This window comes from Anticarsia gemmatalis, chromosome 4, assembly GCF_050436995.1.
Source record: "Anticarsia gemmatalis isolate Benzon Research Colony breed Stoneville strain chromosome 4, ilAntGemm2 primary, whole genome shotgun sequence".
Taxonomy (NCBI): Eukaryota; Metazoa; Arthropoda; class Insecta; order Lepidoptera; family Erebidae; genus Anticarsia; species Anticarsia gemmatalis.
The window spans coordinates 13,742,749-13,768,366 of NC_134748.1; the positions used below are offsets into that span (position 1 = coordinate 13,742,749).

The 25,618-nt window shown below is 33.2% G+C and overlaps 1 protein-coding gene across 1 annotated transcript in view; it reads right to left on the reverse strand.

The window, feature by feature from the left end:
- Positions 1-25,618, reverse strand: part of tio (zinc finger domain-containing protein tiptop) — a 314,099-nt gene that overhangs the window by 278,609 nt on the left and 9,872 nt on the right. The window contains exon 2 of the mRNA XM_076113889.1: positions 6,380-6,420. The gene's annotated coding sequence lies outside the window, so the exon portion shown is untranslated. The remainder of the gene's footprint in view (positions 1-6,379; positions 6,421-25,618) is intronic.

Genomic DNA, 25,618 nt, shown 5'->3' on the forward strand with positions numbered 1-25,618 from the left:
CTTGTGATAAAGCTGACATTGGTAAAAAAACACACAGTCTGTACCGAGTTTTTACGAAGTTCATAGAAAATTTGATTGTATTAGTGTTTGTCTATTTTAGGAACTTTCTTTCCTGAGGCGAACCCACTCAATCCATTTAATATGCTACTGACATTTAAAAAACCTTCAATATCAATCAGTTCAATCACAAGCTTACTAATAAAATAATATGCAAAATAGATTTGTCCCGAAAACCGTAAATATCAGTAGAAATCGATTAACCTAGACACGCTGTCTAATTCTGTATCGACGATCGCTGAAACAGAAATATACTAAACGATTTATTTCAAGACTATTATTGACACAATTAATATCGAATATAGCATGAACCGAACTGAAAGCACAGTTTTTAAATACTGAAAGCTGACTTTTCAGGACAGTCAAATGTAATTTGAAGCTATATCTATCTCTTCTTATATATTTCTTTAAAAGACAATTCCCGCACTAAAAATTGCTCTTGTATCGCGGGGACTTTTACGAACATACAAACAACGGGCACAAAACAACGGGCACTACCAGACCCGAAACAACTGTTGTACACAATGAATTGTATGCGTTGGAATCGAACCTACGACCACCCAATACAATCGTACTGGCATGGCGACCATCTCAACCACTGCACCACGCAAGTCGTCAAATCTAAATCTATCTTCCAGCCTTCAGTTTCAGCTTTTGCTGTATCTGTTTCTAAGACACTAAACTCCTTACTCAACTAAGGAATCAAACCTCACAACTCCATAATTAGCCGCTACATTCATTTACACCTAAGTAGACATCTTATATTAATTTCCTTACAACGTTTCTCTACAACCATTTCAATCATCCCACAATAACAGAAGACATTTCAGCCGATACACGGCTCATCCGAATAAGGCGATCTATACACGGTGCGACAAATAACAACGACCTATTTGTACGATTATGTACTTTATGATTTACAACCGCGACATTAACCGTACAACTATAAAAGTCTCAAAACGATTATACGCCGTTGTTCAGTATTAGGCATTAATTCAAGCCATGGCGTCTGTAACGCGACGTCCGACTTGATTCATGCGCGTACGCAGATTTAAAAACAGACATATGTATCTACAACACACCAATAGAAAATAAACTCTATAACTGAAGTACTAAAGTCGAAAATTGGCTGTTGTAATTTGTATTATAATGAGTAGTATACCAATTGTCTTTGCTAAAGAGATTAAATTGATTTATAAGTTGCTATTGCGTCCGTCATTCGTTCTCGGTACTCGCTCGTAAACGATCGGGTGGTTTCGTAGCTTGCTCGGTCGCTTGAGTGGCGGCTACCCTTTTGATGTGATGCTGTATTATGAGTGATTTAGTACTGTACGAATTATTTCCTCGTGTAACGGTGCGTTTGTATCATTAGAGTTGAATTTTTTGGATGGAAAATGTATGTGTTCTGAGAATTCTGCGGTTCGTTTCATGTTTTGACGGTATGGTACAGTTTTAATTATGTTTTGCGGTGTAACCTTAGTCTGTTTTGATCCTAGTTTGTTATAAATCAAATTTTCTAGTTAACGTAGATTCCATCTTGGACAGCATCTTAATAAACCAGAAATCAAAAGGTCATATAAATCAAAATATTAAAGTAGTAAATTATTAGTCAAAATATTATGTTCTATTATTAAAAATCTGTTACTACGAACATGCGAAGTCAAATATAACTGAAAATCATTCATTAGCATTTTTTTTTTCCAATAAAGATAGGCATTAGGCAGATACTATAGAACACTACTTGCTACGATTCATTCAGACTTGTTACCTTCGTCTACATACATACCCTTACACACTTACATGTACTACACACTTGACCTTTATGCAGAAAATCGTCGATAGGATAATATTCCTTTATAGAACCTTCAGTTTTCTTTTGTCAAACATTCTAGTCAATAATTTAAATACTATATAGGTACATAATATCGAGCTTATTATACCTGATGGTGTGGGTAGTACGAAAATTAAATACAGCCATCAATTATGATAGCCCCATTTAAAATTGGCAAGCCTATTGCCGTAAAAATATCTTAGTTCAAAAAGTATCTACTTAAATCATTCATTTCTAAATCAATGCAATCTCTACGAAGAAAACTATTGGTCTGCAGTGAAATGACCACATTTCAATTCTAATTCACACATTCCCTATTCACTTAACTATTCTAACATCATTGTGAACTTAGGTCATCTAAACAACAGCTAAATATAGCTTAAACAGCGCAAACATAAATCAACATAGCCGGAATCGAACCCGCAACGATATCACCGCTAGAACGACAAGACGTGTAGCGTGAATTGTTTAGCAGTCTGTCCGTCTGTACATGGTGTACTAATTGTTGAGTGACTGGACACGCGTTCGGTTCTCGGTTAGGTCGTTTTAGGTGTAGTGGTAAATTTAGAGGTAGAACTGTTAGATGTCAATTACAAGTCTGTGTGAAGGAAAATTAAATTGATTTTGGAAATGATTTGAAAATCTAATATTCATGAAAAGGCCTTTGGTTCACAGCAATGTGTTCTTTTGTCGAACGATTAAGCAAGTTAATTATCCAACAGTCTCATCTTCATCATCAGTTTTGAAAATATTCATCAAACCTTTTCTGAATACACCTGGTTAATGGCAATAGGCCAATTCAGGATTGGGCTGAAATCTATACAAAACTGACTACCATGATGTCAAAGTAATAAGGCATTTGTGGCTGCCTCTGTGGCGCGGTCGGTAGTATATGCGGCTGCCGTGCGAGAGGTCTCGGGTTCGAATCCTGGGTCGGGCCAAAAAGTATTTTCTGAGATTTTCTGTTAAGAATTTCTTAGAGATTGCCCGGAGTTGGGAAGTTGAGGTCGAAGACCTCCGTGCCTCGGAGAGCACGTAAAGCCGTCGGTCCTGCGCCTGACCTCTCACTGGTCGTGTCGGTTATCCGTACCACCAGACTTTGAGAGCAATGGAATAGAGAGCGTACTTGTGTATTGTGCACACACTTGGACACTATAAACAAAGTCCTGCACAGATGGCCAGTTTCAATGAAACTGACCCCCGTAGTCGTATATCGGCTAGGAGGACATTATTATTAAGGCATTTGTATAATTTATTATTACTACCAAACGAATCTTATCAAGAAATATCTAAGAATACTTTGGTACAAGTTTTAGCTTAATAAATATTGTTGCAGCATCTTATAGCACATCCTACAAAAAGGTAACATGTCATAATCTTTGAGTCCCACCGACAGTCACCCGTGGACAGGCGACAACAGGCTATAGTGCATTAATCATAGCCTACAAGACTCCAATTCGCAACAACGCTTGGATGCTAACTAGCTGAATGATTGAGTGATAGCATACAAATATTCTAACTTAGTACTTTAGAACAGATAAGTTTTAAATAAAGAAGTACATAATAAAAAAAAATATTAATTTTTTAAGTAAATTTTCGATGCAATTGGCTATGACGTTCTAAAAACGAGAGCTGTAGTTTAAGAAGTACTCTTTGAGTCCCACCGACAGTCACCCGCGGACAGGCGACAACAGGCTATAGTGCATTAATCATAGCCTACAAGACTAATTCGCGACAACGCTCCGATGCTAACCGGCTGAATTATTGAGTGATAGCATTCAAATATACTAACTTAGTACTTTACAACACATAAGTATTTAATAAAGAAGGAAATTAATTAAATTTTTAAATTAATTTTAGGTGTAATTGGCTATGACGTTCTAAAAACGAGAACTCTAGTTTAAAAAGTTCTCTTTGAGTTCCACCGCCAGTCACCCGCGGATGGGCGACAGCGGGCTATAGTACATTAATCATAGCCTACAAGACTCTAATTCGCGACAACGCTTCGATGCTAACCGGCTGAATTATTGAGTGATAGTGCATACATATCGGTGACTTGAAATAGATAAGTTTGATATGATTTTGATCTTATTTTGTTAAAACTTTTTATACTTTACATATATACTAGTTAATTCACACGCATGTAATTTGGAAAAAACTAAAATTGGTAGTTCAATAAAGACGGAGCTCTTTAATTTGTTGCCATTGCCTATGCGAGGCCTATGTTTGACACCAATCTAAAATTTGATGAAAAATGGAGCTGAATTTCAGCATAGAGATGTATCATACACATAATTGAAATACTTCTTAAAAATCAAAGCTCCTCCTGAGCTGCTGGAATAGGTACTGAAACTAATTACGCGAACGGACTGACGGCTATTACTTTAAATAGTTACTCAATAACTATTTTTAAATACAGCGAGCAAAACAAAATTTTACGATTCTAATTGCGACTTATATACAAAATATTTAAAAAAACAACGACTTTTCAATCGCGCTTAAGACCCATTTACAAAATATTAAGACAAATTTTTCTTGTCATCTCTACACAATAATCTAGCCAAAAGGTGAGCTAATCTTGGCCGCGCCCAAGCCATACATCACGGGAACATTACTCGTGCGTCGTCTATCAACATCGGTTATAGATCATTGCGTTTCAACGACACAAATTAGCTGTGGAAAGTATTTTAGATTGATTGGGCTTTGCTAATAAGGTGGGATAGCCAATATGAAGCTAGCTAGATCACTGGTTGGTTAGTGGATTTGATAAGTGAATTCAATTGCAGTCAGTGTTTTGATGGGTTGCCGCAAGAGTGTGTTTACTTTCTCCAGAGTTAATATATTTTTTTGATTGAGCTTCAAAAAAAAAAATATTATGGAGAAACTTAGCATGTTGCATTGTTAAACTACTATTTGAAGAAGTATGTACAGTCAACAATAAACTTTCTTCTTTCTTTCTTTTCTTTCTTTCTTTAGTCATGCAACTTAGTTAGTGCTATGGACAAAAAAATACGGGAATTAACGCGAACACGCATTTTTCCTTAAAATGTCTAACGTTTCGGCGCAGGTTGCACTCGCCGTGGTCCCAGGCAGACTGGAGCAGCGATGACAGGACGATGCAGTGCAACCTGCGCCGAAACGTTAGGCATTTTAAGGTAAAATGCGTGTTCGCGTTAATTCCCGTATTCTATTATACATTAAACATGCAACGCGAGAGTTTAAAAGTTATGAGTGCTATGGACATTAGGAGTATTTGAATATTTCCTCTCTCAGTTGGGGATGAATTCCATACTCAGCAGTGGATGAATCTTCTGATAAAATTGATTTTAAGGCTCTAATCTGGCTAATAAGTAACTAAGCATCTAAGAACGACAGGAATGTAAGTATATTTGCTAAAGTATTGTACTTAACTAACATTATGTTTCACATCAGTCAAAATCAATCGCCGTGTGTAATGCAATTGTAATCAACACCTAACATTCACACATAACTCGCCACAAGAACCACGAACACCTCGAACAGTAATAATAGATCACTATTCATTTTCTAATATAATACGAGAATTAAAACTGCATGTCTTTAGATTGATTGACAATTCGGCGCAGGTTACACCGGTCGTGGAAGCTAACTGCTATGCAATTATTTATCGTTTGGTTAGTAGTCATTGGTCAACCTTTAGTAAAAGTAGAAGTAGGACATAAGTTTAAAGGCTTAAAGACTGGGGACAGATTTCTTACGTGTCGTTTCAAGCTTTCAAAGATGATTATTTATTGAACAAATTTTTGGGTATCGAGGCAAGTTTCATTACAGAATTTTCAGATACAGGACTGAAGGTTTTACGTACTCTCTAATGCACTATTATACTAACTCCGGACAATCACTGTAGACTTCTTGACGGAAAAACTATGAACCCACTTCCTTACCCGATCTGATATTCGGCACTAAACGGCTACCTATCTTAAGAATGTCCCGCCCTACGAACGCAACTAGCTATGACGCGTTAATAGATCACTAATACAGATTAATTGTTCGCCGTAGATCAGCAGAGGTGACGGTATTTAGCCTGTTGGCAAGTCAACAATAGGTACTGGCCTTCGATACATGCTGTGGTTTAATTTGTTTTATTTCTGTTGGATGATTTGAGATTTACGACTGATATTCTATGTACATACTATCTATAGTGAGTTTTAAGATGACGAGAGTTTTGCGAGATTTTTTAAGGGCATTTCGATTTTTTTTTAAACTTTTACTGACAAAATACTACTTTTTTTAACATACCCCCGGTTTCTGAGCTACATTTAGCGATAGTTTATCTATTCAATTGCGTTATTCTGTATTCAGTTATTTGAGTTTTAACACTATTCATTAGATAAACTGCCCCTAAATGTACCTCAGAAACCGGTGGTTAGTACAATAAATTAAACGTCTCTTTAGGTTATATCTAGGAATTAGTATCTTATGGTCAAGTATTTAATTGGAATAACTACTCACGTTGTTCCAACTTTTTACGCCAAATCCATCACTGCAGTTATCTGAAACAATTACATTATAATTATTAAATATAATATTAAAACTAAACTATGAAATATCAATGCATTGCAAAATCCTATCCTAGTAACATTACGTGTTATATGCGTACAATTACATACTTCAAAATGGTAAAATTCTTAATGACTAATTAATTAATATTTTCTTAACTTAATCGTCAAGCGATTTAAATAGGTAAAACACTGCATAAATCGTTTCACACACATGTTCAGTGCTCTGCGTGTGAGTGTGTGTGTAGAACGACATTTATTCATACAATCGCATAATTCTACCAAGCAAAGTAACAGCCACAAGCATAAAAAATACTACCAAACGATTGTAACACTATATCAGTAACTCCATAACAACTTTACTACACATTCACAGTTAGAAATCACGTGTCAATCGTCACATAACTACTAAGGCTTGCTACACACGGCATATTCGGTACGGCAATATTTATCGAACATAAAAACCGATTCCAAGCAACTAATGCACATCGGCCTGTGCCGATCGGGTAGTTCTTTGGGTCCGAGCGACACAATTCAGTTTTTTTTTCAGGTGCAGCAATGTTGAGCAATAATTTTCCTTAATGTTAATTTTCCCATATTCTGTTTTGAAGCCGGGCTAGGCCGATTAATGCCGAACCGAATATTAATAATGTCTAAGCCGGTGAGTTTCACCGAAACTAAACAATGTCCTGCAGTGCAGGACATTGTTTTGACATTGTCAGTCCAGCTCACCTTCCTAACCTGGCAGACTCTCGGAAATTCATATCTCAGAAAGGACTTTTTACCCTACCTAGGATTTGAACCCGAGACCTCTAACGCGGCAGCCGCATACACAACCGCGCCACAACCAAACCGAATATGTATGTAGCAAGCCTAAGGTTCTAACTACGTTCAAACACGACGATCGTAAACTTAAGTTAGCAATGAGACCATCAGTCATATTCAAATTAATACAATAATCCACTAGGCATAAAGATGCGTTTTATGAACAGAACGCACGCGAACCGTTTGTTAATATTTTCCTCATAAACACATCTAACTATCGCTGTGCTTAGAATTTGTTTGCGGGTGGGTGAGAATTTGTGGCTGAGTATTTGCATTCTGTCGTCGTATTGTAAGATGATGGAGGCCGTTTTTAGATTATGATTTGTACTTATTTTATGCTTAGTTAGAATATTTACAACATACTGAACTTAACTGTAATTATATAATTTAGTGAGAAAGTAAATTTTATTTTTGGAAATCATGACAGCATTTGAAAACTTAAATCTGCACTGCAAGTAAGCTAGACTAAATTTCTTGAACTCTAAAATTATTTCAAATTAATAAAACGGTGTGACTAATTTTACTGTCAGAATTGCTCATCAAAAATACGCAAAACTATAGCAACAACTGTAAAAAAACGTAGTCTACAATCTCAGCAAACAATTTGCCGCAAACTATAATCCAAACGTGAGCTAATCCTAAGACTATAAAACTACATTGTAGGCAGTATTTGATGAATAATAAGTAATTCAGAACGTTAGTTTTAATTATATATCAAGTTTACGATCAGTCGAATAGGTAATGACTTTATACTAGTGAAATGATTGAGTGCCGCTGATCACTGATCGTTGAAATGATGATGATGAGTTATGATTATGATTATGATTATGATTGTCATTTAAATGTTACGATACATTTTATGATTTTTCGGTAGATTATTATTCGGTTGTAAAAGATATTGACTTCTTGTTATGTTTCTGTGAAGTATTAAATATACAATATCAAATTTCAAATAGTTATTTGCTTACATTAATGACTATATAATCAAATTATATATTTGCACCACTTTGTTAAGGGTATTTTGCCAATTAATAAAAAATGTTTTAAGAATTTTGATTAGTTTTTTGTATAAAATCTCTGACAATTCCTTATATGCATAAAAAACCTACGCTTAAATAATACAATGCGAAAATCTATCGGGAATTCTCTTAGTAACACATACATATACATATCGCTGAACCGATTCTAATAAACCACCAAATCGATTTTCACTACATTTTATATTGTGATAACTATAGCCCCGTATAAAACACAAGTAACTGTATTTTCAAAAATAGACATCCAAGACTAAACATTGAACGCGAGAGGAGCCACAAGGATAAGCTAGCTAAATCGATTCAATAATAATAATATAGACAGAAAAAACAATTAGATCGTCATGTCCTCGCATAAATCAATCAAGTTTTACAACCCATTATAAAATCTTTCTTTTAAAATATTAATTAAAACTTGCAATATCGTCTGCAATCAACTTTGGGTTTAATTAGTAATGTGTCGGTGTCAAGCCATGACTTATGGCTTATTGGATGGCTCGTAAATATTCTTTGAGCAAATATTGGATGCTTTGCGAACTGGCGTTTTAATGTCTAGTTTTGGAAGTGAATTTTGATCATTGTTTATAACCATATAACAAATAAAAGATTTATATAAATATAACATATAATAAATTCGATTTCGATTTTTTAAAGACAACTCCCGCACTAAGAATTGCTGAACAACGGACACAAAGTACAACTAGACCCGAAACCAATATTTGTGGATCGCACAAATAATTGTTCCGTGTGGGAATCGAACCCACCCGTCGTAATCGTAGCGGCGTGGCAACCTAAACCACTACGCCAGGGAGTCAGTCAATTAGAATAAAGTATTAACTATATAGGTACGTTTATTTTTGTTTTTTTTTTACAATGTGCAATGAGTAAAGTCAAACAAAAAATACATTCGTTAAAAGGTTTTTTAGTATTTCTTTTTCTTGTTTTCCTTTTAAACTTCACTTGATAGTGCATGTTTTCAGAATTCAAAAGTGAATTTAAGTACTGAAGTAAATTAAATATTGAAAAATGTTCGCACAAAGCCACTTCTCTTGGTTTTACTCATTCAACTGCTTTGTGTAATGAGCACGAGTATTTGTTCTGAGCCTGGTCTTAAATGTAACTATATAAATATGTATTTAGAAGTATATGTATGTTAATCAGTTGTTTGGTTACCATAGCACAAGCTCTGCTTAGTTTGGAATCAAATAACCGTGTGTGAGTTGTCCAATAACATTTATTTATTTATATTTGTTGGCTTGTTCTAAGAGGTACTCAAAGTTCCAACTCTACCATGCCCAGCGTAATGGACCCATGTTACTCTCGTTACCAAAGACCCAGTGGCACGATAATAGGTAATTTCCTTCAAAATTTCTAAATGTCATCGACCCATCGATCATTACAAAACGAACCAAACGTACCTATTTAATTAGTACCGAAGTAAAATCGTGAATTGAACACAAAAGATAAATTTGTTATGTCCAGATAAGCATGGATAAGAATAAAAGATTTCTTTGGAGTTCACAAAGCGTTTTGGTATCAAATCACACAATTACTAGAGATCGGCCATGGGTCGGCTGGCTTTGTCGGCAGACTCACTAGATGAGAATGCTACGTGCCTATTGGGACTTGAGATTACACGCTTTTTGAAAACAAGCAATTTTGAATGTAAATCTAAATTAAATATTTTTTTAATTCTAAATGTGTGTCTATCTCAAATAAACTAATGAATCGAAATTAGGGGGATTTAGGTAATATCGAAAATGTTAATTACATAATTATAAGTAGGTACTTATTTATATCGGAAAAACATCCACGTGACCAACTAGCTGCAAATAAAAGCTCACTGGATTGTTAAAATTTAATGAAATTTGTATAAAAAGTGTAATATAATTCACGACATTTCTTTAGCATGTAAAAAATTACGGCGCCTTAGTCAAGTAACGGATTTTAATTACTGAATTCCATAACCCCCTATACCGAATCATATTAGGCTTTAGCTACTTAACAACTAATTAACTTCATTAAGCTCATTTAAAAACACATAATTAAAAAGAAGTCCAAATAAATATATATGTCTAACTGATTGATTTTTTTACATAAAATGTAGTTTTAAAAAAGCCTTTTTTACATAAAAACAGCCACTAAAGTAGTCTAAGTTTATCGAAATAGCCTCTAAAGATTATGGCTACGACATATAGACGTAATAAATATATTTGTATAATGTTTCAAATTCCGTATGGCCCCGTTTAAAGAATGTTCGGATTAAGAAAATATGCGCATTCTTTTAATAAATACATATTCATAAATATGCTTATTAGTTGGATATACAATTTTATATCAAATCTACTGGTATCAATATTGATGAATCGATGAAAGGAATGCCTGAAATTGGGCATAACATTTTATCTAATTTTACTTATTTATTTACTTTGCTTGCTTCCTGCAACACATTAGCTGCTTAAGCACCTTAAATTTAGGACTTTTTCTCGAGAACTTTTATATTAATTAACTTAATAATTAATAGTTTTTTCCTCAAAGACACAAAAATCTTAACCTCATTCCTTTTTAATTTTCCAGAAAATGTGTTACTCATATTCACAGAAAACTACTCTGAAAACATCTCTAGCAAGTAATATTCGGCAAATAAAAGTAATTTTCATTACTAAAATAATAAACAACGTGTTTTTTCTTTACTGTGGCTAATTTCGGCACCACTTTGTGGGTACAAAGCGGAACTCACCGGCAGTGTTTGCGTCACCCGGCCATAGACAAGCGCTGTCATCTCAAAGGGATCAGTGATCGACGTGGTGACGCTGCGTTTTGTTGACTGACTGCCCACCCCGCGGTGTAATAGCGATATGTACGGAAATACGTCGAGGGGAGGGAGAAAAAATATTGATGTATTTTTGTAATTAGTTTAACTTTTAAGTATTAAAATTAGAATACCCATATTTGTCATAAAATATTTTGAAAATTACGAAATTCCCGGCAGTCAGGAAATTTGTCTTAAATTAATCTTTCTTTTTCAAACAGCTACAAGAGTAGTCCTTAGTAATAATATTATTGCAAATAGGGTACCTATTTAATATTTTCCGAATAAAATCCAATTGATGCATCAGCATGATACATCTACTTCAAATTCGTTCACCTGAAAATCAAAACTCGAAATTCTGCATTATCTTGAAATCAAATGTTTTGATGCTATCAATCCAAAACAAAATACACTACATCAAAAAGATAACCAATTACCCGAACCAAATACAGAAATAACTCGCAAATCGAAAAATAAATCTCGTTTCACAATATTTGCAAACTCATGGTAGGGGTCGAACAAAAGTTTATAATTGTTGGAAGAAAATAAGCAATTGAATGAGCATCAATTAAAACCATCAATGGTGAATGATTGACGACACGGAGAATGATTGTGTGATTGTCAATAAGATGATGATTGTCATTCTGATGTGATGATGGAGACTTTTATTATGTGGGAGATATCTTTGTTTTGTTAAGAGTTTATTTTCTTGTTTCGTTTGTCGTTTTGTAGCTTTATAATAACTTTACAGTATTGAGAATTACATCTATACTTTTGTGTTTGTAGTTAGTTCTTGTTTGTGGACTCAAGGCCTAACCCCTCCCTCGTTTGGGAGGAGACATTTACCCAGCAGTGGGACAGTAATGGGTTCAAAAAAAGTTGGTTCTTCTTATTCCATTTAAATTTACATTCTGTGATTCGTCTAATGACAATATCAGTGGCAAATGGTTAAGACGTTAATGAGTTAGAACTATTTAATGAAATTGTTTAGAACTCTATTGATAACAATTGTAGTAGCAAATACACCATTTGAACCACTGCACTGTAATAACGTGTTTTTCACAAAATTATTATAGTTTGATAATTTGCTCGTATTCTTTTTTTAGTTTGTCATAGAGTCAGAATAAAAAATCGTGCCCAATTCCTTTTGGGAAAAGGTAGAGACCACAAACTTTTATTATTTTCATCCACCTTTTAACAAAAGCGAAACAAACACTAACTAAATTGTGGGAATAGTATTCCCACAATTTGGTACAAAACAGCTCTACGATTTTACACTTATACTCTACATCGGCATAGAAACAGCTGTGCAACAAAAACGCACTCTACCATAACATAGAGTGTAGAGTCATCGCGCTAATCGTTTTGTAAGAAACTCTTATATTATAGACACGCCGAAATTTACAATAGTTTTGCTTAATATTAGAATTGTATCGTGAGAAAGTAAAATGAAGTATGTTGGATGTTGATGTAGAAGGTTCTAGTTCGATTTCTTAGTCGTGTTTATTTGTGAAGTTTAGAAGGTAAGCTTTGATTGCTTGTAAGTTAGGAGCTATCCAACGGGATTAATTCATTAAATATTTTTAAAATGATTATACGTTAATTGAAAATACATTGATTTTATAAAAGTTTTTTTGTTTCTTAGGACCAAATAGCAAAGAAATTCATATGTTTTTTAAAATCCATAATTGGTATGATAAGATACATAAATTTGCTGACGCCAGAATACTAAATTAGCCGGATTAATAGTGTGAAAATCATCATTCCTAGGATAAGTAATATAAAAATAAATTTTAGTAAACATGTAAACTATAGTAATATGAATGTTAACAAAACCTCACTTTTTCAGATAACTACTTAAATAACAAACAATCCTCCCTCGTAATTTCCAAAGATAAGCAGCTATCATTAAAATATACATAATGCATTATCATTGCAAGGTGATAGGTATCTGATAGTGCAGTGCGAGAATGTCCGACCTTTAACCGCTGAGTGTAGGATCGTGACTCGTGCATGCAAATACACCTATTCCTTGATGTTTTCAGACTATTTATTGGTTACATGGTTCAGATGTGTGGGACAATAACTTGAAGATATCTGTGGAATATTAAATAGTTTTAGTTGAAGACTTTATCCGAGTTTCCATGTCTAATTTCTACGAGTGAGTGATGCTCAGTATTACTTCTGTTATTCTTATTAGTATCTATATACACTGTATATTGGCGTAAAATCCGAAAAATGTGATTGATTCTACTTTAATCTAAGATACTAATATTATAAAGCTGAAGAGTTTGTTTGTTTGTTTGTTTGAACGCGCTAATCTCGGGAACTACTGGTCCGATTTGAAAAATTCTTTCAGTGTTAGATAGCCTATTTATCGAGGAAGGCTATATCATCACGCTACGACCAATAGGAGCAGAGTACCAGTGAAAAATGTTACAAAAACGGGGAAAATTATGATTCTCTTGTGTGACGCAAGCGAAGTTGCGCGGGTCAGCTAGTTTACTTAATAATACGGAAAAAGTTTTTATATTTCATCTTGCCTTTTTGCAATATTGTTTCTTCTTGTTAATAGTAAGTATTTAATTAACAAATATGAAGTACACTTTTAAAAATTTTGTAAAAACATGCATCTCAATATACCAAATATTACGTACAGAAAATATAAATAGTATTGCTGTATTGCTTCAATTGGTATTGTATAAATATTGTTGTACAGTTGTTTAAATATGCATTGACCATTAAATACTTCCTCTAGCATGGCGCCAACATTACACACTTTCTCATGGTATCATGTCCCATTATGTTATAGGATATTACTCATGTTATTTGTATGTGCGAATGGCCAAAGGTCAAAATTGCGATAAAGCGATAAGTAGATTCTCAACAAGACTTCCTTGTTAATTCCTTGCAATTTACATGAGAAAATTTTACACAGATTTTGTGAAATTCATTGAAAATTTATAACTATTTATAAGTTTGTGTGTACGTAGAGGGTGATCTTTTTAACGCTGTACATAAAAAATATGAACGTTACTGTAAGTGTAACATAAGAGTTGAGTCGTATATAGCCGATATAGCTATATGATAGCCGAGTGGTATAAGGAGGCACCTCCTATTGGCTGACGATTTGAACCTGAGGCAACACACCAATGACTTTTGAAGTTAGGTGTGTAGGGAAAAAAATATTTTAACATACTACTTAATATATTAATTGATGTTTGCCTAAATTATGATATGAAAATGTTAAAGTAAACTTACTATCGAATATGACAAAAATGAAAAATTGCTCAACCGAGGAACCGAAAGTGTGTACGTCTAACAACCCTACGCACTCGACGATCAGTGACTCGCCTCAACACCCTGTTGAGCGTTAGGGAGAGTATACATTTAGTTTTAATCGAGACTATATAGAATACCTCTTTAATAAATTAACTAAATAACTAAGAGTCGTTTACTACAAAAAGCTTCATATTTAATGAGCGCCTATACAATATGCGAGTTTTAATAATGTTATTCATTGGCTTAAACAAACTAGCTTAGACATAACTTTACGCTTCAAAAGAAAAACATACATTTGACACTATATTTATAAGATATAGGTATTTTTAATAAATGTTTTTACCTATCACTGTCCCACTGCTGAGTAATAGTCCCTACCAAATTGATTTTGAAAATAAAATATATTTATATGGTTTTTAATAGAAGAATATGAATAAGTACATTCAAGAACTGTACCTCATAAGATATCAACAATAATCTGTCAATATTTCCGTCTTCAGATGAACGATGAAAACAACAGTAAAGTCCACAAACACTCTCAAATCATACTAACTCATCCCTTAAGTGACGATGATCGACAAAAACGAATGAAGTGCGATTTTATTAACACTGAGCCTTCAAATCGTATAGAAAAATATATAACACTGGGTAACAAATGATGTTGTTTGCCAAAAAGGGCTCGAAAATGGGCTTAAGAAAAGATTCAGAAAGTGATGTATTACTGTGCTGTTCGGGCTATTGATAGACGTGACGTCATCGCTTTTAAATGCCAGATGGAAGATCTTTTGACTCGAGCCTTTCGAGGGCTTATTTGTAGTTTTGACTTTGATTCGTTTTGTGAAAGGTTTTGGTGTGATACGAACATGTGAGAATGATAGGTTGACTAATGCATGATTGTTGCTGACAAGTTTGCCTCGTTCAGGAACTTTAAAACTACCTGTTTTGTTATTTGCTGCCTTAAATCCATTGACTATAAGGGCGCTCTGACTCTTTATCATACTCCTTTCAAAACAATTTCATTATAAACCGTGACGTCTTGTACCTAAAAAAGTCAATTACTAAACCCCATAATTTTTAACCCTAATTTCAAGGTACAAACTACATCCCAAACTTTATTTTCTAATTTACTTTTAAAATTAAAAATGTGGCAATCGGGAGTGAATTTGTCACAACATCAGCTCGGTACAGACGGCGGCGGAATGCGCTGAGTCACACCGCTTAGGGGAACACCCCTGTTATTCCGTTAGGGGTTGAAATCATTTTCTATACCATTGATCGATAGAATTAATTGTTTGAGTGTATCAAAGTCGAGTGTATTATTTGATCATTTGAAGTTCTTTTTATATTTATTCATTTGAAGGGCAATTTCCGACTTCTATTGACTGCCAACATCAGTAACCTAGCTATGGTAAAATTAAAATTTTATCAGCGCCTCTTATGACTGCTGTAGAAATTAATGATCAGTATATATCGAAATGTCAAATTTTCGGTAGTCGACAGTACCGAAAGTAGAAATCACGTTACTAGCCTTAAGGTAATTATTATCTTCTAATCAAATATTTAACAGGTTTCCCTAACCACTGACTATTTAACAGCAATTAATAAAATAATTTGCCTGACCTACTCATAAATTGAATACACGGAATGCAACCCTAAAATTCCTATCAAGTAGAATCAAAGTATCATAATATTGTTATCTGATATTTTGAAATATTATTGCATTATTATTCAAATGGGGTTCGAACGGCGACCACTACTGAATCATATGATGCTACCGGAATGCTGTTTCTAACCGGTAACATACAGTAGTTTAGCAATAAAATAATACGACAGCAAAAATAAATGGCTGTCGGCAAACTTCAATAAAGAAAACGGCAATCGGATAACAATATTATTATTAAAATCAACAATATTAAATTCAAATTTTAATAAAAGAACTATCACACTCGAAATTCAAATAGTAAAAATAGCAATACAAATAATAATGACAATATTTTTCACGCTCATTTTTAATAATACGACATTTTTTATTGCTTATTGCCATAAGTCAACATCGAACATCGATTATTAAATTTATTAATTATTGAATTATCATAAAACATATTCGGTTAGGTCTGATTGCTGTAATATTTTAAAACGTGCTGCTTTATTAATTTTACAAGACAGTTATTAAAAATAATAGCATAATAATAAGACTATGATACACACAATTTCTTGGTCTAAAAGACTAGACCACGCGAGTTCTTCTTATGTCATGGAATATCACAAATACATTTGCAATATATGTAATAGGTTTAGCCTTTTTTTAGCTTGTGTATACTGTTCTACTACAGAACAAAGGCCATACTTATTTGTTTCTAACTGTCCCTATCAGAGGCATTTCGGTCACCACGTTTCTTGGACCTGATCAGAAAAGAAAGGTATTTTGTATTTAAATATAAGACATAAAATATTTTTAGGATTCAAAAATAATTATTTTAATTACTATTTTTTATCCTATTTCTCATCTTAAAGCCTTTTCTTAAGCCCTTTATAACTAGTATTTCAAAGATTTCACTTTCTTCTTTCAAAATGTAATTATTTTAGTTCTAGTTGACATTTAAGCCTACTCTATGACCACTGACATTATTCATTCCCATGCAGCGTAAGACAGTAGCTTAAATTACCGAAGAAGATATCAACTGAACAATAAATAACTTTATTTTTAACCTTAATTTATTAGTTAAGTAATTAAAAACTACATGGTTTGAAAACACTGGAAAAAGTCTATTAGAGGCCACCATGCATACTAATAATATACTATACAGACGAAAAATCCGTCTTGCTGTCTGTTACCTATTCTTGACTAAACAACTGAACCGATTTTGATGAAATCTTGCATAAGGATAGTTAAAAAACGGAATTCAAAGATAGGCTAGACTTATATCTTTTGATATTTTTTGCAAAAGGTGAGCTAAAACTGTCTCACATATGGATGGATATGAAATTTTGTAAACGAGCAAAACCGCGCCGGCTAACTAGTAAGGCTCATAAAACAAAAAAAACATTTCACCGTCACTACTTTTACTTTTTAACAAAAGGTCAACCATATTAGTAGTTGCGTGTATTTCATACAAAGTTGTTGGGAGTTGTTGGAAGTTGATTGATTTGTGTGAACGCATATGAAATGTAATTGTGACATTTAGTCCACGCGACGTGCACTTCTTTGCCTTGTGAGATATTATTATTGTTTCCAGGAATTATGTTATTCGCATTGTAATTAAGTATACTATATTTATAAAGTTGATACGTTTTTGTTCGTAAAAGTCTAGCTTATATTCTAGCTAAATATTCTTAACAGGTGATCTAAAGTGTCTATTAAGCAACGTTAAGGTCAATTTTAGCGTCTTATAATTACTTATCAGAAATACCATGGTATGGTACGACGACATTGGTTTATAAGAATGAAAGATGCTATTTATATTATATTTACACACGGGACTTTAATTTGCGTATAGATAAGATAGATATAAAGTACCTACTAAGGTCAATTGTAGCCCAACATTTCCTGCAAACAAATCACACCAATAGATTTCAAGACATAGATTTAAGATTTATCAAACACGCAAATCTATTCCTAAAACACAGCACAAACCACAGACAGCCTCTTACGAAAATTCAAATCTGCAAATTCAAATGGCATTCGAACATCACCAACAACAGTTGTGTTGAGTGCAACAACAGCGTGTCCCATCACTAGACAAGGCGAGACCGAGGTCAGGCGTTTCCGTCAACCTGTTGGACGTCGAGCAGCGATTAATGCGTCCCCACACTATGATATATCGTTGCGATTCACAACGATTTGATGATAACTGGTTTTTATGCTGATCGCAGACGAAACGTTAGGAAGATATGCCTTTTGAAGTTCGTATTCATGTGCTAACAAGAGCCTGAAAAATGTATCAAACTGTTTTTACCGAATACTCGCTCTAAAGATACCATTTTGGTTCTGTTTGTTTCTTACGTGTTACTCTAATAATACAATTGGATCACATTACTTTTTCTTATGAACTAAATATCTAGTTTAATAGTGAGCCATTTGGATTGCATGTCTACAATTGAAAGGTTATTGGTGGTAGCAGTCGGACAGTAATGGGTTTTAAAATATTTGTAGTTGCACAAATAATTCTAACCAACTTTACAACCCTTAAGAAAACTTACTGAAGATGACATGATTCAAAACTAAATCAATAAAAATACATCCACTACACTATTGTTATATTTTTTTTCCCTTAGCTTAGTTTGAGTGTCCCACTGCTGGGCAAAGGCCTCCCCTTCCCTTCCAAATCCCTTCTATCGACGGCAAGATAAGACCAGTCCTCTTCAAGTGCGTCAATAAAATTGATTACATATAATAAAGTCTAGTGATGTATACCTTTGCTATAGATACATTCGCAACAACACGACAACACCAACAACTGTTATCATTAAATATTATTTATCGACGACATCGATACGCGTATTACTATATTAAGTAAATATATATTTCTTTTTTCTATTATGGTTCTGTTTAATTAATATAATATCTTTTTTATTAGCTGTTTTCTGTAAAAGGTAACTTTATAGATATTTAACTATACTATATAACATTTTATATTTGCTCAAATAGGAAAGTTAATAACTATATTTAATTTTATTTATTGAATGTGTGAGATCTATCTGTATAAGGTCAAAGACTCTGAACGAGAAGCCTTCATCTACCTTTTTGTGGTAGTAACCAGGCACCTACGAAGGGTTTTTCCAACTCCATAAATGTATCGTATAATAAATGGCAAATGAATGGATATACGCATCTATATCAATTTGCCTGTATTTGCTTATCAGGTCCAGAATTTACCAAAAGCAAAAGTTTTTATATCAAACAAATATAACAAAATTTCGCAAGAACATTCAAATTAAAATCACACATTTAGGGCAAATATTGACACATATGATAGTTGTTACAATTACTGAATCCATAGCTCGAAAAGGGGGTAGAGCCTTATGACAAGAGCTAGCAAGACGGCCACTCTTTTCAATCGCCAAAAGAGTGATTAAATAATGTATCATAAATCGTAATAATATCAATTTGAACGTAAAAATAAACCAAAATTAATTTAAATTTTCTGAAAATTATTCCAGAAATTATTGAAATAACTTTTTCAAAACAGCTGATTCCTAAAATGGCAATAATCTTATCCAATTAGCAACAGCTGTTCAAGCTTCATAATTTGATCGCAACAGTTTTATTCACATGCTCGCATGCCGCATACTCGACTCACATTAGCATGCGGTGAGCACTACTCATTATTTGCATGTCGATAAAGGTTAACAATGCAATTACGAGACTCGATACTCGATAAACAATAAAACAATATCGAATACTCGATTTTAGATGATACGATTTTGAGTCGGGTGTTAGTCGTTTTGTATATTTCAAATTAGTTTTTGGATTTTATTGTGATTTAGTTTTGTAAAACTTCAACATTATGTATGATTTTGTGTTTTTAAGAATAGCTGTGCATTTGCTAACTAGATTACAATAATGACCACGTTTCATGACTTCCAAATTACTCTTACAATCATTTTAACCCATTTTTAAGCTATTTTAACCCATTACTGTCTTGCTGCTGGGCAAGGGCCTCCTCCCAAACGAGTGAGGAGTAAGGCCCTTGAGTCTACCACGTTGACCAACTAAGTTCCCAACAGGGACGGTTGGGAACTTAGTTGCATGCCCTTAAGAAATGTGTCCAACAAATTTTAGGCATGTTTCATCACGATGTTTTCCTATTACCTTTATGATTCCCAACTTCTGTTGGACACAGGTAAAAGAACCCGAGAATTTTCATTGTAATGTAAATGACATTAAACTACTAAATCACTTTAAATCGTATATTATAACTGTCATTCATTAGACCAGCAATTAGATAAACTATAGTGCGAATACATTCATACAACTAACTGCATATAATTATTCTATTAGAATTATGTTGAAAACTAACAATTAATGTTTGTTTGATAATTCAAACCAATTATTTCAGGTATTGGAACTTTGTAGTAAAAATGTATGAAATTTTTTTTATAGATACTGTTATTAGATATTGTTGTAAGATTTGAAAAATTGAAAACCTCTTCCTTTTTTGAAGTCGGTTAAAAATATGAGGCATATAATTATTAGAGTTTAAGCTCTATTTTGATTCTGAAAATGGTGTTGCTGATCCTAAAAGTTAAAAGTGTGCCTATATAGCGAAAGATGTTGCCGATTTCATGGTCTTTGGTTCAATTCCCAGGTCGGACTAGTCATGCTAAGGATTTTTTTCTAGAAATTTGTACTTTTCTGACATAAACCATAAAACCTTATTTATAGGGTCAAGATAATTCTGTTAATTAATTTCTATGTATAGTCTTATACGCGTGCTCGGTACTTCTAAGAAATATTATTGATATCAGATTAATAATGACAAAAAGAAATACAAACTGAAAAAACATACCCTTTAACAAGAATTCTTAGAAATCAAAAGGGTAAAGATGAAAGAAGATATTTGTCATTAAAAAATAATCTTTACTTACATAGAAATAAAATACATTTTTGTATAAAATAAAACTAATACATTTCTTAATAAATTTTAAGTAAAACAACTAGTACGGTGGCATCTGTATGTAAATAGCAGAATAACTAATAAAGGTCAGCCGTTTTCGATGTGATAACGGATAAACGAACTGACACGGTTAGTAAGAAGTTCCTAGTAGTAATTAATTAATTATGTTTTAAATGTGGTAGGTTTCGCGGTGGTCTTGAATTAGATAACTGTCAAGTGTGAGTTGGGAATGTAGTGGCATTATCTGCAATTTGACTTTTTTAAATATTTTTAAAATTATAATATTAAAATTATAATATTAAAATTATAATATTAAAATTATTTATAAAATAATTTTAATATTATTATTAAATTATTTATAAAATAATTTTAATTGCATTTCTGTTAAACAGTTCTGTAATCGTCCAGCCTCGGCCAACAGTGGGATAGGGACAGTGTTTTTTTATTTTTTATTCTTATTCGCAAAACATCTTTAAGAAATAATATGTATGAAATTGAAATATCAATTTCATATCAAATACTTACCTATAAAAGGTGAAAGCAGGTAATGAAAGCAAAAATCGGACTAAAACTGATTGAGACACTTACGTCTAGCAGTGGGTAATGGGCCAATAATTATAATTGATAAATCGAATACAATATCAAAGTCCTCTAACAATACTTAGTTCAAAACGATCAACCCTAAAAAGTTATCACAAAAATAATTCCCAATAATTCTAGTCCACTTACAAGCAGTATCTATATCGCTATTTATTTGACCATTCACATCGACCTGCGTTCATCATGTCAATCATTCTCTACATCCATCAGTTCCTGAATGCAGTCAAGTAGCACTAACGCAAATATTCCTGAATTTATATAGCTTTATTTATATTTATTTATTTGAGAGAGTTTGAACTTTGAGTGAATGATTTTTGTGAGTTTAAAAGGTGGTTTGAGTATTTTTGATGATTTGTTTTTAGGTTGGAATGTGCAGAAATAAAATTGGCGTATTTAGGGTATATTTTTATTCATGCTAAACGAAATTTTTTGAACGCTCTGAAATATTAGTAATCGCGAAATCAAAAGCTCCTTAAATCTACTTTCAATAAATATATTTATGAAATTAAATGAAAGGCTCATACGTTTTAAAACATAGTATAATTGTGTTAGTTACTTGTTTTTTTTATCCAACCAGCATTCATATACTATGGGCATGTATGATTAGAAGTACGAATGTTAATCAACCAAAAGCAGTTTCTTATCAAAAAAACTCCCACTAATCTACCTAAATATCATGACAAACATAACTCAGCAATCGAAAACCGGAACAATCAACAAAGAATCATCAAAATCAAAACAAAATTCAAACAATCAAACAAAGCACTAGTAATAATCATGTACATTTAACCACAACGAAGGATCTTGTTCGGTCACCATCACAAAACAGACCTACCGTCATGCCTGTAATTTCTAACCACCAATACAAATATAAAACAGCACTTGACACAAGCAATTTTGGACTTTATTACTATAGTACTAAGGGTGAAGGTGTCAGCAAGTACCCAGACAATTGTTTATTAACAAAATATGCATCGTAATTATATCCAATCAGCTTGTCTGTCCGTCAATCCGTCAATCACACGTCGCGTCTGGCATTGAGCGATCTGGATCGACGATCGAGAGATACGAATAGATCGATTTGAAGCAAAAAAATATGGGTCAGACAGTTTTTTTCAATTAATTAATGTTTGTATGTCTGTTGATGAAAAGGCGCCAATGTCGTTTGAGAAAATTTGAAAGAGATTTCTATGATACTCTTAATAGTGATAGGGTTATCTCTTCCTGACTGATCTAAGGATGCAGGTTTGTGATACCTGTTATGCAGGAACAACATAAGACCTCGATGAAGTTTCATATTAGGATAGCTTGAACTTTAGGAATTCATCGGAGTGCACGAGACAGTTAATACAATGCAATTATGTCGCATAAGGGCACACATATGTGATCTATGAATCATTAATGTAGCCAGAAGTGTATTAAAAGGAGGAGCCAATTCCTTAGTTTTCCACGCCGACTAAGTCCGGATTAAACACTAAGCATTCCTAGAAAAACTGTTTAAATAACTCACACGCATGCATTACATCACCATGTTTTCTTTCACTGTTAAGAAAGTAACAATTACTTTTAAAACACACAAAACGTTAAAAAGTCTAATCAAAGTATTAAACCTTTGCCTGAACGTGAAATGCAAATACTTAAAACATTTAGCAGTCACTGTTAATAAAATGTAAAAAATACACCTGTAAGTATATTCTTCTACACAACTCATACATTAAAACAATCACACATCCATACTCAATAACATCGCAACAGCATCTTTACAAGTCATTAGACGTGGCACCCCTTCTCCCCCTCGCCACCCCCTCTCACCCCCCCTCGCCCCGGGGGCGCCCGCACCCGTTTGTAATTAACTGAGGGCCATAAATTGACCGTAACTGTCATATCATATTGATTTAGTCCCGAGAGCGAACCTACGCCTTGCCAAGCTGAAAACTCCGGCGTACGAAGGAAAAATTAAAATTGTTTGGATTGAAGGGTGTATCGAAATATGTTTTACTTAATGTTATATTAGGAACCAAGTTTTGTTACTAATTAATACAAAAACACAGGTGTTCTTTAACTTCTTGTAGTTGACTTTTGTCAAAAGTAATTGTAATTAAAGTTCAGGTAATAATTAAATCATAGAACTATTACATCCCTAAAACATTGGGACAGTTTTTAAAGTTAAAATTCCTAAAACACAGCGTAGAACTATCACATCCTTTAAACATTAGTGGAGCAGTATTTAAAATTAAAGTACCCAAAAACAGTGTTTTCAACAATGATAGGATCGAGCTAGAACTACCTAAATTTACCTATACTGTCTGTAAACTAAAGAACTGTCAACTTTTAGTATATTTTCCTTTTTTTGTACAGTTACTTGCGTTTACTGGTCGGTTACCGATCAATTGGTAAAACAACCTTTGACGTTAAATTCCGTTGTAAATGTCCCGGTTCTTGTCAATTAGGGTTACAGTTAGGTCATGTTAAAGTTCTTTGAGCTTCGACAACTTTGACGCTAGGTTGACGAACGAAGAAAAAAATATTAAAAATACTTGTTATACATTTTTTCACAACTATTTCAAGCTAACTGCCATTCGTGGTTTTGTCTGCGTGGAAAGATTCCTTTAGTTAAAAGTGTCGTATGTGTTGTAATAACTTTTATGTTTGCAAAATTTTATCAAAATTCATCAAATCATATTTGCGCAATATTAACCGCATACATCTTAACAACCTTTCGCATTTCTGAAATAAGTAGAGTAGGAAGTATGATAGTCGCAAAATAACTGAAGCTTAGGAAAAGCTCTCAAGAAAAAGCAACGACAAACTTAACTATTACTTTACCTAAGTATATTTTTAAAATAGAGCCGTTTTCTAAACCTACAAAAAATATCTATTACATTGATATCAAATATAACTAAGAAACGATTAGACAATGTTTGTCTTAATATCATACAAGCATCATACAAGGTTCATACAAGTAATGTCATATTGCAATCAAGTATCTGTCAGTCAGACTGAGGTAATGATATTGCAGCCCCTAACATTGTGGCTGGTCACGTGTTCAGTGAGAAATACATACATAGGTATTAAATATGTTCTATTTAATATAGTATAGATGTAAAGTTGAGGGATTTCTATCCATAGCGATATTTAAATTTCGTTAATTTAATTGTCAATTGTATTTGCAGAGTTAAAGCAGGGAGTTGATTTTGTTTTTTTTTTTATTAAAGACCTGAAATCAAAACATAAGCTGATGTATTTTAACACCTATCCCTGAAAATAAATGTCTTTTTTATATAAAGTTCAATTTACTTACTAACTTTATTATACTTTATCTTAATGTTTATATAAACGATGCTATTTAACAAATGAAATGTAAATTTAAAAATAAAGTAGTCCAGAATAAAATACAAAAAACTAGTTCAATAAAATTAGGAGTATGTGTATTCAATTCTTGATTAGTACCATACTACCAATAAAAAACCCAAACCGTTGAAAAATTACAATCACCTAATTAATTTCGCCTTCATCCAAAAACAGATTCATTCATTCTTTCATTCATTTCATTCCCAACAACCGATATATCATATCAAACATTCAATTGCATATCACAATCAGAATTTCGTAATAAAATAAATAATCGAACGAAAATAGTCGGAAATCTGACATGATACGATGATCAAAAATTAAATTGATACACAAAAATTCTGTGTATGCATTGGTAAGCCCACACAACGTGAATGAAGTGCAGACAGTATTATTACCGGCTCGCAACGATTGAGACTGTCAAAACAACGCTAACTAGCAAAATCGAACAACATTTGGCTGGCGGATGATAGAAAACAAACATTTACTTGCCATTCTTAAACAGATGATCCGATTCAACAAACATTATTGAACGAATTTACGAGCCATCGAGATCAAAGTCGTATTACAAAAATATCTTTACTAATCACGAGATGAGCTTCAGTGTCTTAAGTTTGGTGGTTAAGGAACAATTTTGTGTGTATGATGCCTCTGATGAGCGCGGATGCAAA